General features: G+C 43.6%; 1 protein-coding gene across 5 annotated transcripts in view; it reads left to right on the top strand.

Annotated features, from left to right (window-relative positions):
* Positions 1 to 19,770, top strand: part of WDPCP (WD repeat containing planar cell polarity effector) — a 541,772-nt gene that overhangs the window by 130,506 nt on the left and 391,496 nt on the right. The window lies entirely within an intron of this gene.

The raw sequence follows: 19,770 nt of genomic DNA, 5'->3' as shown, positions 1-19,770 counted from the left end.
GATTAGTAACATACCCTCACACCTCAATACATACCATAAAGACATGGAAATGTGTGCTTAGCCTTATGGTGCCCATACATGGTACAAGTTTTTAATTTTTTTCCAATTAGATAATTTTAAGATTCAAGCACTTTATTGTCATTGTGTAACACAACGAAATTACTTTTCATGACAACCCCACGGTGCATATAGGGAACATAGTGATAGTAACAAGGGTAGGAAGAGAAGACATTATACAAGTATGCCAGGCATTACAGATATTTAAACAATTTGTACACAGTGTTAATTATTTCAGAGAGGATTCAGAGTTCATCATGTGTATGGCGGATGGGAAAAAGCTGTTTTTCAGTCTGTTTGTGTGTGTGCGGATTGATCTAAAACGTTTACCTGATGGAAGGAGCTCAAACAAGGTATTTCAAGGGTGAGAGTTGTCCTTGATAATGTTTTTGGCCCTTCTCACTCTGCGAGTATTATACAAGAGTTCCAGTGATGGAAGCTCAGTGCCAATAATGGCTTCTGCCGTTTTAACAACTCACTGCAGGGCTTCTCTAGTAGCCTTCGTGCAGCTGTTGTACCCGGCCGTCATGCAATTGGTCAGAACGCTTTCTATAGTGCATCTGTAGAAATTAACCAGCAGCTTCTGTGGGAGATTAGCGCTCCTTAGTTTTCTCAAAAAGTTGTAGCGTTGTTGTGCTTTGCCAGTTAGAGCTAAAGCATTGTCAGCCCAGGACAGGTTCTCTGCGATGGTGACTCCCAAAAATTTGAAGCTGGAAACTCTTTCCACAGCCTCTGCATTGATAATTAGTGGTAGGTGAGTGGTCTTTTTGGTGGTCCTAAAGTCCAGAATAATTTCTTTGGTCTTCTTTATATTTAATAACATGTTAATGTCGCACCATGCAGTCAGGTTCCTAACTTCTTCTCTGTAAGCAGCTTCCTCATTGTCTGATATAAGCCCAATGACAGTCATATCATCTGCAAACTTAACAATTATGTTTGAGGTATGGATAGGCTGGCAGTCATGGTTGAAAAGTGCATAAAGGAGAGGGATTAATACACAGCCCTGTGGCACGCTAGTGGAGGATGTCTGTTTTCCTAGTCTGACAGTTTAAGGGCGATTAGTAAGGAAGTCCAATAACCAGGTACATATGGAGGGAGCAAGACCTAGTGCATGGAGTTTGTTGGTCAGCTGGATAAGTACAATGGTGTTAAATGCTGAGCTGTAGTCAACAAAGAGCATCCTAACATAGGAGTTGGGCTTTTCTAGGGGTGAGAGGGCAGCATGGAGAGCTACACAGATGGCGTCCTTAGTCGATCTATTTGTTCGGTAAGCAAACTGATGTTGATCTAGATTTGCTGGGATGGAGGCCTCGATGTGTGTGGCTACCAGTTGTTCAAAGCACTTGGCGATGACAGGGGTTAGAGCAACTGGTCGGTAATCATTAAGACAGGTTATCCTGGGATTTTTTGGGACTGGCACAATGGTTGTAGATTTAAGGCATGAGGGGACTACACCCAAGAACAGAGAGAGATTGAATATTTGTGTAAACACTTCCGCTAGTTGGCCAGCACAGGCCTGGAGCACATGTTCTTGCACACCATCTGGACCTGAAGCTTTCCTGGTGTTGATATTTGTGAGTGCTTGCTGCACTTCATGTATGTGAAAGGTTGTGAGTCTGTAGTGGGCCCAAAGTCGACTGGAGGCTGTTTGTTGTCTTTTTCAAATCTGGCAAAGAAGTTGTTAAGTTCCTCTGCTAGGCTGGGGATGTTATTGTCCAGTGTATATTGTGTGCCATTCTTCTTTTTGTAATCTGTGAAAAGTTGAATACTTTGCCACATCCTATTTGGGTTTGAGTCATTTTCAAAGTTTTTCTCAATCCTTTGTTTGTACTTAAGTTTTGCATATTGTATGCCTTTTTTCAGACTTGCTCTGGCTGAAGCATAGGCTTCTTTGTCTTCTTTTAATTTGATTATTCCATTAGATCGAGTATAAAGATTTTTCCAACATGTCTGATCGGATTTTTATTGAAAAAATTGTATAGTCGTTAATTTTTTTTCTTAACCTCCCTGCCGTTCTAAAAATGTGCTGTGCATGGCAGGGAGGGTGTTTTTTTGCAATTTTTTTTTCTTTTTAGCCTAGCGCTAGCTACATGCTTCCCCCCTCCCTGCGGCGTCCCCCGTACACGCCGATCGCCGCCGACACGTATGCCCATCCGGAAATCCCGTTCTGAACAGGATTTCCATGAGGGCTTCCCCCGTCGCCATGGCGACGGGCACGATGACGTCACCAACGTCGTGACGTCAGAGGGAGTCCCGATCCACCCCTCAGCGCTGCCTGGCACTGATTGGCCAGGCAGCGTACATGTCTCGAGGGGGGGGAGGCACCCTCTGATGCGGCGGGTAGCGGCGAATAGGCGCGGAGTAGCGGCGATCGTAAGTAACACGCAGCTAGCAAAGTGCTAGCTGCGTGTATAAAAAAATTATACAAATCGGCCTACCAGGGCCTGAGGAATCCTCCGCGGCGGGTTACCCCGAGCTGAGCTCGGGATAACGGCAATGAGGTTAATTGAAAAAAAAGATTATTTTTGACTGTCATTTGATTTGATCATTTTGGTTGAATAAACGGGGAAAAACATACGTTATTGTATCGTTTATGGGCACCATTAGGCTGTCTTCAAGGCCCTGCAATAGCTGAAACTGGGACAAAACTCAGATTAGATTCCGCCCAATAGTAATGGTCATGTCTAGGAGAACTCTTGGAGAAGAATGTGGTTAGCTGATAGATATGTACTGTAAGTCTCCGATTTGTGTCATGATCATCAGTGTTCTCCTCAGAAATGTTTTCCATCCGGGTGGCATGAAATAGTAGACGGGTAGGGCGAGATGAGAGAATTCAGGGACAGTTCTTCTGTGCGTAACTCTGCTTACAGCATAGGAGAAGGTGAGCTGATGACAGCCGAGTGCTCATCAAAACTAGCTGGGTGGAGCACCCGGCTAAAAGAGCCTGAGGAGAACACTGATCATGTGCTAAAACAGGATGCGATCACAGCAAATCAGAGCTTTGCAAATCTATCAGCTGATTAAACAAATCACATGCTTCTCCATGATTTCTCCTAGACATGACCATCACTGCTGCCCAAATATACAAGTGTTATCTACAGTTTGCATCTAGATTTTAGACTCCTACATTCTAGAAGGGTTCATCGATTTCTGTTCAACGGCACACAAATAGTTTAAATGGGCACTGTCAAGCTAAATGAGAAACAGGTAGAAAGGCAGTTTGTTTTAACGTATTTTCTAATGTCCTCAGAATTGCACATCTACACCGCTTACATGCTGCCCAAAGAATGAATGGAATTGTAAATAATATTCCATAATCCACTAACACACTCTCCAGAGGCTTCGTGTAGCTGGTCCCGCCTATCTGTACATGCAGATAGAAAGTGCCCAATGCCTGCTTTTCTTCTCACAAATCGAGCTTTCTTTTGAAGGTATGTGATTGCTGCTGCTGCTGCTATTTGTATTTTTTTTTTATTAATTAAAGAACATTTTTTGTTACAAAAAAGTTTTTCTTTTATTCCCTCCCCCCCAATTGTCCCTAGACTACGTTACATACACTGTACTAAACATACATAGACATATGCCTATGAAGGGGATTAGATTGTGAGCCCTTCTGAGGCACAGTTCAGTGACCAGACTTACTTTGTGCAGCGCTGCGTAAGATGTCAGTGCTACTTAAATGATAAAATCCATAATTCCCTAAAAAAAAGCCTTCCAGCGCCGATCACTGGCTGGCAGGCTGATCGCCGTGGTCTACTTTGCTGGCTGCAAGCGTTCGTGCAAACTCCTATCAAATCAAATCTCTTCTCTTGCAAGATGACGCACATATGCATCGTGGTGGAAAGAAAGGGAGCCGCTGTCCCTCCGCAATCCTGCATTAGGTGGTCGGGAAGAGGTTGTCACATGTGGGCAGAAGCATATGGTCATTTCAGAATTTACCTGTGGAACTTAGGACCTGCAGTGGTGGTGCAGACAATACAGTCGGGATTTGACTTATTTTATGATGTAGGATGTGGTTTACTTTTACTACTGTTTATTCAGAGTATAGTTCTGGTTCAATTTAACCCTTCAGCAGCCAATGTATTTAGAGGCTTGCAAGTGCTCCAGGCCAATTTATTTTAGCACATTTTTTATTTCTTATTTGTTAAATTTCTCGGCTTCTATTTAGTACTGCTGTAATGTGTATTTATAGTCACTTGTCACTAGGGGGAAGTGTGAGACAATAACAGAGGACTTCTGACTTTAGTGTCTATATTTTTTGCTCAGTAGAGAGAGATCAAAGCATTCCAAGAATTTACAGCACAACAAGTTCTGCTGACTGAAGTCAAAACCAGTGCACTTCTCTCACTTACCTAGATAACTCTATTGAAGTTGCTTATGGCTTAAAAAGCACTTTAGGTGCCATGTGACCTGTTGAAATACACAGGAGTATGTACTGTCCCAATCCTACTTAGAACTAGACTTAGTTCCAATTATTTCATATGTTACTATGGTCCTTTCACATTACATCTGTTGCGGTGCAATGTAACTGACATTACAATCTCGATGTGATGCAATTATATTACAGTGGTTCTTTCACACTGGTACATTATCAGTACGCAGTGGCGGCGCCAGGGGGGTGCTTTGGGTGCTGAAGCACCCCCTAAAATTCTTCAAACACCCCTAAAGCATCCCCCAGCGTGAACTGATTTTCGTGTCGGTTCACCGACAGCAGCAACCCGCAGCTCCGGCAGCGGCAGAGCAGGGCTACAGTAAAATGGCGTCCGAAGCCCTGCTCTGGAGACTTCGAGTCTGCAGTGCAGGGCTTCGGGCGCCATTTTCCCGTAGCCCTGCTCTTAGCGCGGGAGTTTCAGTTGCTGGCTGGCAGAGGATCGTGGGAGCTGCGCGCCGGACGGAGGCCAGGACAGGAGGTCTTCAGCAGGTAAGTAAATGTTTTTTTTTTTTTTATTTATTAACAGGTTTTTTCTGGTCAAGTCTGCCACATGATTGAAGTGTTTTCTGGTCAAGTCTTCCACAAATGATTGAAGTGTTTTCTGGTCAAGTCTGCCACGCATGATTGAAGTGTTTTCTGATCAAGTCTGCCACACATGATTGAAGTGTTTTCTGATCAAGTCTGCCACACATGATTAAGTGTTTTCTGATCACGTCTGCCACATATGATTGAAGTGTTTTCTGATCACGTCTGCCACGCATGATTGAAGTGTTTTCTGGTCAAGTCTGGCACGCATGATTGAAGTGTTTTCTGATCAAGTCTGCCACACATGATTGAAGTGTTTTCTGATCAAGTCTGCCACACATGATTGAAGTGTTTTCTGATCAAGTCTGCCACACATGATTGAAGTGTTTTCTGATCAAGTCTGCCACACATGATTAAGTGTTTTCTGATCACGTCTGCCACATATGATTGAAGTGTTTTCTGGTTAAATCTGCTACATGATTAAAGTGTTTTCTGATCAAGTCTGCCGACGTGATTGAACATATTTTCTGGTCCATTCTGCCGACATGATTGAACGTATTTTCTAGGCAAATCTGCCGACATGGTTGAACATATTTTCTGGGCAAATCTGCTCACATTAAGTGTATTTTCTTGAGAAAACCTGCACAATTATGTGAATTTTCTGGGGAAAGGGTCACCAAAACTTGGGCCCACTGTCTTTGCAGTTTTAAAGGGAACCCGAGGTGAGAATAATATTGAGGCTGTCCTATTTATTTTCTTTTAAGCAATACCAGTTGCCTGGCTGCCTCTGCCTCTAATTCTTTCAACCATAGACCCGGAACAAGCATGCAGCAGGTCAGGGGGTTCTGACAATATTGTCAGAGCTGACAAGATTAGCTGCATGCTTGTTTCTGGTGTAATTCAGTTCACTACTGCAACCAAATAGATCAGCAGGACTGCCAGGCAACTAGTATTGTTTAAAAGGAAATAAATATGGCAGCCTCCATATCACTCTCACCTCGGGTTCACTTTAAAGTACAGTTAGCTCCGCCCTCATCCGGTCATGGCCACGCCCATTTCTTGCCACGGTGCGCTTTATGTACTGCAGGTTATAGCCACGCCCATTTTTTGCCATCAGCTACACCAGAAGTTGGTCCAGCACCTGCATAGCACCCCCCAAAAAAAATAATCCTGGAGCCACCACTGTTAGTACGGTTTTATGTAGATTTAGAAACTGCCATTGAAGAAATACTTGAAAACAAAGAAAACCCTGAGAATCCCCCATGAGGAGATGGACTACCCATCGGTTCTGTCAGACATTAACCACCCTGGCGTTCTATTAAGATCGCCAGGGAGGCTGCGGGAGGGGTTTTTTTTAATAAAAAAAAAACTATTTCATGCAGCCAACTGAAAGTTGGCTGCATGAAAGCCCACTAGAGGGCGTTCCAGAGGCGTTCTTCCGATCGCCTCCGGCGCCCAGAATAAACAAGGAAGGCCGCAATGAGCAGCCTTCCTTGTTTTGCTTACATCGTCGCCATAGCGACGAGCGGAGTGACGTCATGGACGTCAGCCAACGTCCTGACGTCAGTCGCCTCCGATCCAGCCCTTAGCGCTGGCCGGAACTTTTTGTTCCGGCTACGCTGGGCTCAGGCGGCTGGGGGGACCCTCACACGCGGCTGGCAAAGTGCCGGCTGCGTGTGCTGCTTTTTATTTGAGCCAAATCGGCCCAGCAGGGCCTGAGCGGCAGGCTCCGGTGGTACTGGACGAGCTGAGCTCGTCCAGACCGCTCAGCAGGTTAACTGCTTACTTTATACGCTATGGTCCTTTGAGAATCAAATAAAGAAGTATTAAAAATAAAAATAGATTCGTTTTATATTTGGCTCTTTTCCTCAGTGTAGTTTTATGTTTTATCTCCCATATTCTCATTCTTCTACAGCAGTAGCCCTGGCGTTGTGTGGCTATATTGTTGTCTGCCTTGCCCAGACATAAAACAAATGCAATGTTGCGGATCAACAAGAGCCTTTCTGCAGCCAGCACAGCATTGCTGGAAGTTCTATTTGTTCACTGGCGCCTTTCCGAGGACTGTGTGCTGTGCGCCCACTCATACCAGGGACACAGCGTGCTACACAGAGCGAAAGCTTTTCTTCGGAATGTCATTATTTGGGCGGCAGCTTGCCGACAGAACAAACCTATAAAACTCTGAGCTAGAAGGAAGACGAGCAAGCAGCATGCCTTAAATTACTAATTAGCAAGTTGGGTATTGAGTAGGAGTTATAATTAGTCCTGGGTAACCTAATATGGATGGCCACCATAATCACCTGAGGCTGAACCCATCAGTAATTGTCGTCATCCAAGTTAGAGCATTCATCCATAACTTGCTACTCCCATTCATTATCACTTAATTATAGCAAACAAGCAAACTTGTTATACAACTGGCGAACACATTCACAACACTCATGTCACAATGGTAATGTCTGCGATATGTATAATGATGCCCTTATCTGGCCACCGGAAATTATCTCGGAATTATTGAATTTGCTGAAAGCGGCTCAGTCTATTCTTGGGGATTAGCCGCGGATGAAGCAAAGGAGGAAAGACCTGCAAGGCATGCAAGGGAGTTCTCAGCCAACCCCTGCATCTGCCGCTTTGCATTATTAATGTTCCATTCTACACTGCCCCCTTCTCCGCCAATAGGAAGGCAGCCCTAGACCAGCAGCCAATGCAAATCATGGAACGCAAATAATATTTTTGTTTTTCTCTCTTTTTTTTTTACTTAGGTTCCTAAAAGTATCAGTTGTCAGGGATTTTAACCAATATGCCGTGCTCCTAGTAATCACATCGCCAATTACCATGATTGCTGTTTGTTTTTTTCGGAACATCAAAGGAGTTGCTTGGGGGTAAATACCAACATTTTCCTCTCTGGGAAAGGTTCAAACTTCAGTAGTCTTTTTGGTCACCTTCTGCTCCCTGTAGTAGTTTTTACATTGACCTCTGACCCACAGATGCACACACTGATTCATAACTGCATCCACTGAGCATATGCAGTGTACAGGCCAGATTTACAATTCTTTTTCTCTTGGTTGTTGTTAAAACTGAGCTGCATTTATTTAGAAGATACAGACCTAGATCTCTCTGTAACAGCATCGCGTACGGCCAATAGTATTCTTTACCAAAATACCATACAAAGGAATTCTAGTATACAGGTTGTCCCAGACTTACAAAAGACTTGCTGATACAAACACCTGAAAATGGGAACAAGTAAAAAAAAATTTGGGAAAAACACCTTGTAGTTTTTGACAAGATCTATTTTAAAAAATTCAAAGAAAAAATGTTTTTTTTAACTTGGTAAAATGACATTTCGCTGTGGTACACTACTGTATAGCAAGTGCCAACTTCTACATACACATTTTATTTTTGTTATCAGTATATGGACCTGAACTCTTGCGCAAGACACAGGGAAAACAGAGAAAAAATGCACCCTGTGGCGTTTTTAGAGAGAAGAGCCTAATTCCCTCTTATCTTGAAGAGATCACAAATGTAATTTGAGCTCTCAGCTGTGTCAATTTGTCAGTTTTCCGCAGACACAGCTAATATGTAAACACAGCATGTTACCACTGTGTCTGCTTCCATGAAAGCAGGAAGTAGACACACTGCAGCTTTATTGCAGTAGTTCTGTAAGCTGTAACAAAGAAAATATTTTTCTTTAAAGGTTATTATGCTGTTACTTATCTTTTAGAACAGAGAGGGAGTTCTGAGTTCAAGTCCACCGGAACCCTCTGGAAGTTTGTGTAGGTTATATGAATTCATATGTGAATTTCAAAATCGTAATTGCGTATAATTATGAAGCACATTGCAATCATCAGTGGGACAGAAAGAGGCACAAAGGGCACGGGGGGGGGGGGGGGGGGAGGCAGAGGTGGGACATCGGAGGATATTGAAGGCACAGGGGAACAGAGGTGACACAGAGGACACTGGAGGCACAGGGGAGCATAAAGGAGGTACAGGGAAAGGAGATGGCATAGTGTTTTCCGACTTAAGAACAGATTCAGGTTAAGAACTAGCCTACTAGTCCCTATGTTGTTCGTTAACCAAGAACTATCTGTACTTATAAGTATTGGTTAAGGTTTTGTTTTACCCTACATACACTTGTTGTATTTCATGATTGATGTGACTGACAGTTTGTCTTTCCTGGGTATCCCATTCTGTTCTTTAGAGATGGAAGGGGGGGAGTAGAAGATAATTTTGGCCACCGGAAGTGAGCGCCAGAAAGCCTCACTTCCTGCTTGGCGTGCAGCCAGCGGGGAGATAACCGCATATTGGCATGATAGTCCCTGAAGGCTATTTTTAGCGATCATCGCACTGCAGCACACCTGCGCAAGTGTGAAACCGACTTCAAGTTTTCCTTGGTCATGTGGGGGGAGGGGCTGGGCTGGTGTGGCCCTTATTGAACACTGGCATACCAGCGACAGGGAGAGGAGCCATGGCTTAAAAAGTACCCCTTATTAGGCAAGAATGCTGTATTTTTCCTTAGATTTAGTGTCTTTTTAACTTATGTTGCCTTTGCTTACTTGCCAAGTAAGCAGGATGAGTCTGTGTATAGGTTAATAGTTTTAATGTGACAGTACCAGTAATTTGTTGTGATATGAAATAATGTGACTCATTTAAAAGGCCAGAACAATGGAGAGACAAAATGAGAGTGGTAAAATGACAGCTGTCTCCACCATGCTAACAGACCTGGCATTTCAAGGCGGGGCCGTGAACTCCTCACCTTTGTAAATCGTGTTTATTACCTGTCACTGTCTTATTCTTATACAGGTTTGTTTTAAAGAGAAATTATAGTTTTGTTAAACTCAGTTTTTAGTTTGTCTCTGTGCATTGCAATCATTAATTGTAAACATTATATCAGCTTGATTACTCTCTTTTTGGGGGACAGTGCTTTTTAAGGTGCGTACACACGCACTACTAAATGCAGCGACGGGTCCGCCAGACCCTCCCGCTGGGCGGTCTTTAGCCGACAGTATGCGCGTGTGTACGCGCTGTCGGCGGACTGATAAGACCCGTCGTTGCATTTAGTAGTGCGTGTGTACGCACCTTTACAGAAACTAGCAGATAACAGTGCCAGACTTTGTTGCCAGTCACTGAATTAGTGCAGGTGTGGAATATGCAACTAATTACTACTGCTGCAAAATGAATGCAAGATGAATAGATCTGGACTGTCTCATGGCAATAGTACACCAAAGAGAATACTGTTGTCAAGAGTGCACTGAGGAAGAGATTGAATTTATTGTCAGGGCTTGTTCACACTACAAGAGCTTTACTAAGCGCTTTGTGATTTTAAAAGCTCTTGCTAATGTTATCCTATGTGTGTGTTCTCACTGGATGGATACGATTTTGTAAAAAATCCCCCATAGCATTGCATTAGCAAGAGCTTTTTTTAAAATCACTAGTGCTTAAAAATCTCTTGTAGTGTGAACCAGCCCTCAGTGTAGGAAATTTTTAGTTGGCTGCTGATTGTAAATGTGATTTTAATAGCATTAAATTGGAAAGAAAAAACGTGTGCGCCTCATACTTAGGGTAATTTTTTGCGAGAGTGCAAGGTCCCTTTCAAGGGAAACTGATAGGACATGTAATGGCATGGCTTTCAAAGATGCATGGTTTTAATCCTCTTCCTGGCTTTTCCACCTGCTTAATGTGGGATAAAACTGAAAATTTTAATTTTTAGCTTTAAAGAGGAACTCCAGTGAAAATAGTGTAATAAAAAAGTGCTTCATTTTTACAATAATTATGTATAAATGATTTAGTCAGTGTTTGCTCATTGTAAAATCTTTCCTCTCCCCGATTTACATTCTGACATTTATTACATGGTGACATTTTTACTGTGGGCGGGTTATGTAGCTGCTGCTAGCTGTTTTGGCCGTTGGAGACAGCCATTTCCTGTCTGTGAACCTTGTTACATTGTGGCAAACTGTCAAAAGTACCGCGGCCCTCTGAGCTTCTTGTGGGAGGGGTTTCACCACAATATCAGTCATACAGCGCCCCCTGATGGTCTGTTTGTGAAAAGCAATAGATTTCTCATGTAAAAGGGGGTATCAGCTACTGATTGGGATAAAGTTAAATTCTTGGTTGGAGTTTCTCTTTAAAGAAAATTTGTAACGAGAAAAAGTTCTCCTGGGGGGTACTCACCTCGCGCGGGGGAAGCCTCCGGATCCTATCCTGTGCCTGCGTAGTAGAGCGGACCCGATGGAGCTCGACTATTTCCGTCTATCTCCGTGCTGAGAGCCGCAACAGCGCCCCCGCTGGAGCCAGGGAAAGTAAATAAATGTAGTTTGTCAGGCTTGTCGAGTCAGCATTGCCAGAAACTTCGGGGGAGCCAGCGCTGGATTGCCTGCAGCTACAGGGGAGGGGGAAGCCTCATTGGGACCCTGAGGCTTCCCCCTCCCGAGGTGAGTACCCCCTAGGGGAAATTTTTTTTTCTTACAGAGTCTCTTTAAGCAATTGAACACATTAAAAAAGTATGAAACGGTATAAGATTGCTCTGATGTCATTTGAAAGCATATTTACTTTTCACTGTCTCCGATCCCGTTCTCCCTCTACACGAACAACTGCAGATCCACTGCGAACTCTGTAAAGATTATTAAATTTGGCGACAACACCACCATTGTCGGCCTTGTCACAAACAACGATGAACAGGACTACTGGCAGGAGGTTGACAGAATATGCCAGTGATGTATGGAGAACAGGCTGGTCCTCCCTAATAGTAGACTTCAGGAAGCATGCCCTCCACCATCAATATACATTGACAGCACTGAGGTTGCAAGGGTGACCAGCATCCACCTTCTGGGCACAACCATTTCTAACAATCTGAGCTGGAAGACAAACACCGCCTTGACCCAGAGGAAAGCCCAATAGAGACTTTTTTCCTCCGTCAACTGAAGAAGTTCGACATGGCCTAGGAGCTGCTAACGAGCTTATACACAGCCACCATAGAATCTGTCTTCTCCCCTCACTCGGCCTCCTCCACGACTCCAGACTTCGCTCCAGAGCACTGAGGATCGCCACCGAACCCTCACATCCGGGCCACCACTTCTTCAGCCGGTTACCATCAGGCCGTAGGTTTCAAGCCATCTCTACAAGTATCGCTAGGCACAGGAACTCCTTATTCCCCTCTGCAGTCAACCTCTTGAACTCGCTTCAGGCTCTCCCACCTCCAACACCCAATCTCATCACCCCCCCCCCCACACACACACACACACACACACCTGGTTGAGGCTACCGGATTGGTTGACTGACTGATAGGACTATCTAGTACATATGGAGGTCACTCTAGATGCCACTTCTGCCTAAGCTTTTTGTATTATCTATTCTCATTGCATTGCAGCCTCCGTAGAAGCGCGATTTAGCGCAAAACGGCTGTCAGGCGATCGGTGCCCAGCATCCACCGCAATTCCCACACCTCCAAGCACTGGTATGTCCACTTATTTTGCCTAGCTGTTGCACACATCTTAAATGCATTTCGTAGTACCCATCCTTCCTCCTTTTTTGACTATCTATTCTCTATTCTCATGTTGCATTGTGTTGTATCATGTTACGTTGCTGTACCACCTACATGGAGCAATTGTACGTGCCAAACCCAATTCAGGGCACGACCCAATCGTGCTTGCCGATTAAAGCTATTTCTAATGTATTTTCACATGAGACGTTCAAAAATCCGCATGATCGCACATGTACTTTATGCATGAGGCGTTTGAAAATTCACGTGCAAAAATACGTGCACAGTTTCAAAACAGCTCGGTGTGAACCTACCCTCAGAATGATAACATCTGGGGAATAAAGCTGAATGTGGTTTCACTTCCTCTTCCTTGCATAGTGAATAAGCCATAAATCAGTTTTCCTCCTGTCATTATGTACACAATCTTGTCGCTATCCATTTTAGCTTTTGTAGTCTAATTGTAGGATGTCTAGTATTTGTTTTCTTTGAAACATTTGTGAATGTTTACTTAGGCTGTTTATTATGCAAAAATGTAATCCTACACAGGCAGCCACCCTGGTGTTGGATTCTAGTTTTAATTAACCGTTGTCTCTGGATAAGTTACTCATTCACATTCAGATTGACAGACTTTGGCTCACTCCCTTTCTGTAACATAAAACAGCGAGAAGGAGGAACACTTCAAGATGAATAAAAGTCATAAAACAAAAACATAGAACGAAAACATCTCTGCTACAAGACATCTGTGGGGAGTTGTGGATTTGCACACCTTTCCAAAATTAGTGTCTGTTTACAGAGAATGGGGCAAATCCATTAAACTTTGCGGTGCAAGGCAGCGTGCACCGCCTTGTCAATGTAAGTACTGGTAAAATTGCTGCATGGGTTACCGAATCTGTCTCAATAATTTCTAATGTGCTGCAATTATAGGGTCATTCAGAAGACTGGACACACAGATAAATGATTTTATAGCCGTATACACACGTTACATGGTTCTAGTCAGAGCTGAGATTCTCTGCTGAGAATCTAGTGTATGTACAGTGGCCCCAATGTGTCGCAAGAGATGTGGTTGAGCGCAGGCAGCGCACTTTGTTCTCCTCCTTAACTCTTGCGCTTTGTCATCACTCCTCCCCCTCCACAGCAGCAGAACACATTGCTAGCCTCTACACTAGCGCTCTATACTGGTCTGTGCAGAGCTCAGCCCTGAATTGCCGCCTGAGAGAATGAGTCCTGATCCTTGCAGGCTTGTCACAGGACAGGAAGTGAAGAGAAGATGGAGAAGAAGGCCAGCCAGGAAATGGGACAACACGTACCCGGAGCCTCGTGCCGGCGGACAGACAATGTATTGCTGCTGGCTGGGGGGAGCAGGGGCAGGCAGAGGCAGCGGCAGCTCCACAGGTTGTGAACCGATTTCATGCTGAAATCAATTCAAAATCTGTGTGCAGTGTATGGGCATCCAATAGACCCCTCTCTGATCAGATTAGATCACAGAGGGATCTATCTGTTGGTCAATCTGGTGGCAATCGACCAGTGTATGGGAGCCTTAAAGAGGAACTCCAGTGAAAATAATGTAATAAAAAAAGTGCTTCATTTTTACAATAATTATGTATAAACGATTTAGTCAGTGTTTCCCATTTGTAAAATCTTTTTAATCCTTGATTTATATTCTGACATTTATTACATGGTGACATTTTTACTGTTGGCAGATGATGTAGCTGCTGCATGTTTTTTTGGCAGCTGGAAACAGCTGTAAACAGCTATTTCCCGCAATGCAGCAAGGTTCACAGACAGGAAACTGCCAAGATTACGTACTCAGAATTTCTTTTTGGGAGGGGTTTCACCACAATATCAGCCATACAGAGCCCCCTGATGGTCTGTTTGTGAAAAGGAATAGATTTCTCATGTAAAAGGGCGTATCAGCTACTGGTTGGGATAAAGTTTAATTCTTGGTCAAAGTTTCTCTTTAACTCTTTCAGGCAGAGAAAGAAAAAAAGGAATACAGCATAGTTATTTGTGTGCTAGGCACCCAAAATGATCATTATTGATAATTTTTACTGAGCAATGCCTAAGGGAGTTTGATGTCCCAAGATTGCCGCACAATTTAAATTTTTATCCATTTCCAGCCAAAATTGATCTAAATTCACCATCACTCCAGACAGAAAGATCTCATCCTAAAGGGAGCACAGAGGTACATTGATGGCTGGCACAAGGGTCCCCCATCACATAACAGTGACCTCCTTGGACCCTTGCAGAGTGCTCGCAGTGAAGTGCACTCACCTATCCGCTGACCTGCTCCTCTCTGTCTCTCTACCTTCATTCCTGATGGCCACCTGTTCTCCGTGGCCCGGCAGCATGTTATGTGAGTGCATACCTGCCACCGAATCACACAGAACTGGTGAGGATGAAGGTGGAGGGAAACAGGAGGAGTGTGCTGGAGGACAGGTGAAATAACTCCACTGCAAGTACTCTGCATGGACTATAGATTTTGAAAATGTATATGAAATCTATTACAAATCTATTTTCATTGTGTGGCAGAAACAGATCCATTTCTGATCATATTTTGATTAGAGAGGCATCTATGTTTTTGGTACATCAGGGGGGACATCGGCCAGGTAATGCCTACCAGTTAGGAGTTGTAGAGCTTACAGTGTAATCAGTCATCCTGTTCAAACAACCATTAATTGTTTTGAAAACCGTGTCTTCTATTTATTTTTGCTCCATAAGATGTGGTAGGGCTTTTTTTCAGGGGATGTCTTCTATTACTGTGCTGTTTTTATTTATTTATTTATTTATTATTTATTTAAGTATTTCTATAGCGCTGACATATTACGCAGCACTGTGCAGAGTATATTGTCTTGTCACTAACTGTCCCTCAGAGGGGCTCACAATCTAATCCCTACCATACTCATATGTCTATATATGTATCGTGTAGTGCATGTATCAAAGTCTAGGGCCAATTTAAGGGGAAGCCAATTAAGTTATCTGTATGTTTTTTGGGATGTGGGAGGAAATCAGAATACCCGGAGGAAACCCACATAGACACGGGGAGAACATACAAACCCCTTGCAGTTGTTAACCTGGCTGGGATTCGAACCGGGGACCTAGCGCTGCAAGGCGAGAGCTCTAAGCACTACGCCACTGTGCTGCTGCTGTTCCTGTGATGTGTGCCTTCCTCATTGTGCCTCCTCTTTCTCAGCTGGATCTGAAGGAATTATACTGGTACTCTACTGATCAGGCACCCACCCTGTCATCCCTGCACACAGCTGATAACCTTGCTGTGTGCTAGGATAACAGGTCCAGTGCCCCCGATCGATACAGCACTGCTGTGTCCCTTCTTGCTGGCCACCTCTTCCTCCTCTGTATGGTAACCGCCGCTAGGGCCTATTTTGGGGGTAGGGCTTATATTTCAAATATGCTCGAAATTCCTGCTAGGGCTTATTTTCGGGGTAGGGATTATTTTCGCTGAAACGGGTATGTAAATACTGGAAATACAGTAAATCCATAAGTAAATATAGCAGTATGAACTATTATCACCCTGCTTTTAGCATCCTGTCTTTTACAAACAGCAATAGCACTGATTTCCTGCCCTGAGGATGAGACAGTCTTTCATGAGTTGTTGCTACATTGGCCCCAGTGTTTGTTCAGACCTGACTTTAATGGGCATGCTTACATGTTCCACGTATAATTAGTTTGAGTGAGGTCAGCGACCCTTTAATTAAACTGTGAACATCCAGTGAGCAGGATGAGGGAATTCATTTATAACATGAAGCCTTCAGTGGATTCATCCATGCTATCATCACCTCCAGCCGCGGCCTCTTTCCCCCTGTTTAGCACTTGTTAGTAAAGTGGAATCTCTGTCACTATTTATTTCACACCTCTTTCCTGGGAGACATCTCCTTCAGGTTTGTTATGTGAACAGCCCACCTGCTGTACCCGCTGTAGATACTCACTGTGGAGCATCTTTATATTGTTGATGTTTCCATGAATAGAATGTGCTGTAAACAGAAAATAAATTACCACTGGTTATCGCGCCTCACTGAACACTTGTTTCCAGTATTTTTCAGGGCCCTGATATACTGAGGCTTTTGCAGAACTCTCCAGACCTCTAGAGTGAGATTATCTAATTGATCCAGAATATAAATTTAATTTTGGAAAATAAGGTATTTGCAATAATTCAAATTTACATGAACAAGATCTCCCATCATGCATCACTGCTAAATATGTAAGTCATTGCTTTATGCCCTAAGGCTTTGTTCACATCTAAAATCGAAATCGCTGACGCCAGCGATTCACAATTTTGTGGGCATTTTTTTTTCTCATCTTGGCGCTCGGGTGGGCTCTGCTATTTTTGTAAAGCACTTTTATAAGCGCTTTTGCAGAGTGATTGCTTTTTTTCACTTCCTGACGTCAGTCAGGAAGTGAACTCTTTCAACCGGAAAAGAATAAATACATTGGGCTTGATTCACAAAGCGGTGCAAAGTGTTTGCACGCCTGTGAAAAGCCCTTTATCACGCCTAAACTCAGTTTAGGCGTGATAAAATGAAACTCGCGCGAAATTCCCGCGCGCAAAGTTTTGCACGGTGCAGTGCGCGCGATGCGCCCATTAAACCCTATGGGCGCTGCGCGTGGATTTGCACGATTGCGCGCGGGACTTTGCGCGCGATAAAGAGCACAAAACGGTGCTAACTCAGCAGTGCAAAGGTTATCACGCCTAAAGTCTTTTAGGCGTGATAACTGAGTTATCACCGCTTTGTGAATCAGGCCCATTGTATTTATTCTTAAAAGCGCTGGGGAAATTGCTATACAAAGCGCTTTTTCAAGCATTTTGCGATTTCCCTATACTTTCCATTGAGGCAAAACACCTCAAAAATGGTACAGGCACTGCTTCGCTGAGCAGATCGGAAACAAACCGCTCAGATGTGCACTCTCTCATAGGGAATCATTGCACAAGCGTTTTGAGGGCGTTTTTCAAAATCGCCTGGGCTTGAAAAAAGGACGAAAACGCCCTAGATGTGAACGAGCCCTAATAGCCAGAAAGTGTACATATGGCCTATGTAATTTCCAGCAAACCTGGATTGGATTTTTTTTTTACGGCTCTTGCCAGGGTCATAGTGAATTATCAGTTGTGTGATTGCAGTCATACTGTCACATACCTCCCACAATTTTGAGATAAGAAAGAGGGGCACTTTAAGGCACACCCCTGCCACACCTCTAACCACACCCCCTCATCATGCGTATCACAAAGAACTCAAAAGCAAAAGATGTTGTTTTATCAATCAAACCACACTGCTCCTTTCTGTCATCATTAGTTTTCCTTTATTTTAACAGTTGAAAATAACGAAAATGTCAATTTAAATGAAGGGAATAAAGTTTAGAGGCAATTAAAACACATTTTTTTAGTAAAAAAATACATATATTTACACAGCTCTGTACATGAGTCCTGAAAGAGGGACAAATGACGAAGAAAGCAGGATGGAGGGATTTGGTTCCCAAAGAGGGACTGACCCTCCAAAAGAGGGGCAGTTTAGAGCTATGCAGTCATGCTGTAGGGGCTGCAGTGAGACCTTTTAATAAACCCTCCCCCCCCCCCCCCCAAAAAAAAAAAAAACCTTTGGATGGGGAATGAGGAGATGAATGGACAACACAGATGTACTGTATGTAGATCCAGAATACCTCGGTGCTTACCTTAGGTAGCTTTGCCTTGGGTGAGGTGTAAGCATGTGAAACACCTAGAAAGCTTTGTACATCAGTATTAGTACGAAAGCATGCATGTGAGCTCATAGTCATGTGACTTTAAACAAACATTAATTTAGGCAGACAATAAGGTGCAAAATGAATTGTTTTCAAAATCCCCCAAAATGAATATAACCGGCATTAAAGGTGTGGTGCAACAAACCCAGTGTGGTTGATTAAAGTCTCTATTCTGCAGATGGCAGAACTGCTCCTTTGATGGGCAGTTCTGCCTCCTGTCTGCCGGCCACAAGTGCCTTTCGTCTGTTACTACTAGCAGGCGAATGGCAGCGTTTCATAACACCGTGCGTGTCATGTAAGTAAAGTCTCATGTCGCTTCTGAGGACAGCAACCGCCATGTTGAGATGCAACTCCAAGGGGAGGGGACACCTGTGCACCATTCGTCCACCACCCATGCCGAGCGCTAGCAAGCGTCTGGCCGGTGAACGGGAGCAGTCGACAGTCAGTGAATTCACCGCCTTCATCTGCCCATGGAAAAGAGGCTGCAGTAAAAGCATTATGATTCAGCATATCAGAATATAGCAAATATTGCTGTGACTGCAGACAGGTGCAGCATCTGACTGTACTTTACTTGTTTTATAAGTACAGGCTGGCATGGCAATTTTTATTCTAGGAAAGTTCTTGCAGTGGGTTTAAGTATATGATTGTAGTAGTACAGACTCTAATTTAGTGACCCTTTCAGAAATCCTTGCTGTATTCTGACATGACCCAGGCAAGGACCTCACACTTTTGCCACCTAATCGCAAATTATTTTCAATACTTAGTCCAGGTTGGTTACATTTCTAATGCGTTCCTGTGTTTTCCAGCCTTACACAATCAGCCCTTACATGTCAGAAAATTGCTATCTAACCTCACTCATTAAGAGAGAAGAACGTGTACTGACCACCCCACACTTGCATTGACATTTGCCGTGCGGATTCATTTGTAGTCATCCAGGCTTGGCCAGCGGGTCTTTATTTGCATATGTAGAGTTGCTACACATATGAAGCAGGTCACTCTAATATAAAGCAACTCATTAGCCCCCTGCCTTGTTCTTTTCAGAAAGAGGACTGTGCACTAGTTTTGTTTTGCTTTGGCTGTCCTGTGAATTACTATCCCTGATCATGTAATGGAACAATGTCCACAAAATCAGTCTTTCCATAGTTTTGGCTGTTCATAATTGGACCATGTTTATCTTCTGTCACATAAAAAACATTCTGTTGGTGTAACAAGTAACTAAAATGCAACCATAACCTCTAAGCTCTTTGGTTGCTTTTGCAGTTTGCTTTGGGTCATTGTCCATCTGCACTGTGAAGCGCTGTCCAATGAGTTTTGAAGCATTTGGCTGAATATGAGCAGATAATATTACCCAAAACACTTCTGAATTAATCCGGCTGGTTTTTTTAGCAATCACATCATCAATAAATACAAGAGAACCAGTTCCATTGGCAGCGATACATTCCACGGCATGACACTACCACCGCCACTGCAAAAGCTACCAAAGAGTTTTTGAAGGGAAAGAAGTGGAATGTTATGCAATGGCCAAGTCATTCACCTGACCTGA

This window comes from Hyperolius riggenbachi, chromosome 4 (genome assembly GCF_040937935.1).
Source record: "Hyperolius riggenbachi isolate aHypRig1 chromosome 4, aHypRig1.pri, whole genome shotgun sequence".
In the NCBI taxonomy this organism is placed as follows: domain Eukaryota; kingdom Metazoa; phylum Chordata; class Amphibia; order Anura; family Hyperoliidae; genus Hyperolius; species Hyperolius riggenbachi.
The sequence above is the reverse complement of the archived record's forward strand: the minus strand, read 5'-3'. Positions and strand labels throughout refer to the sequence as shown.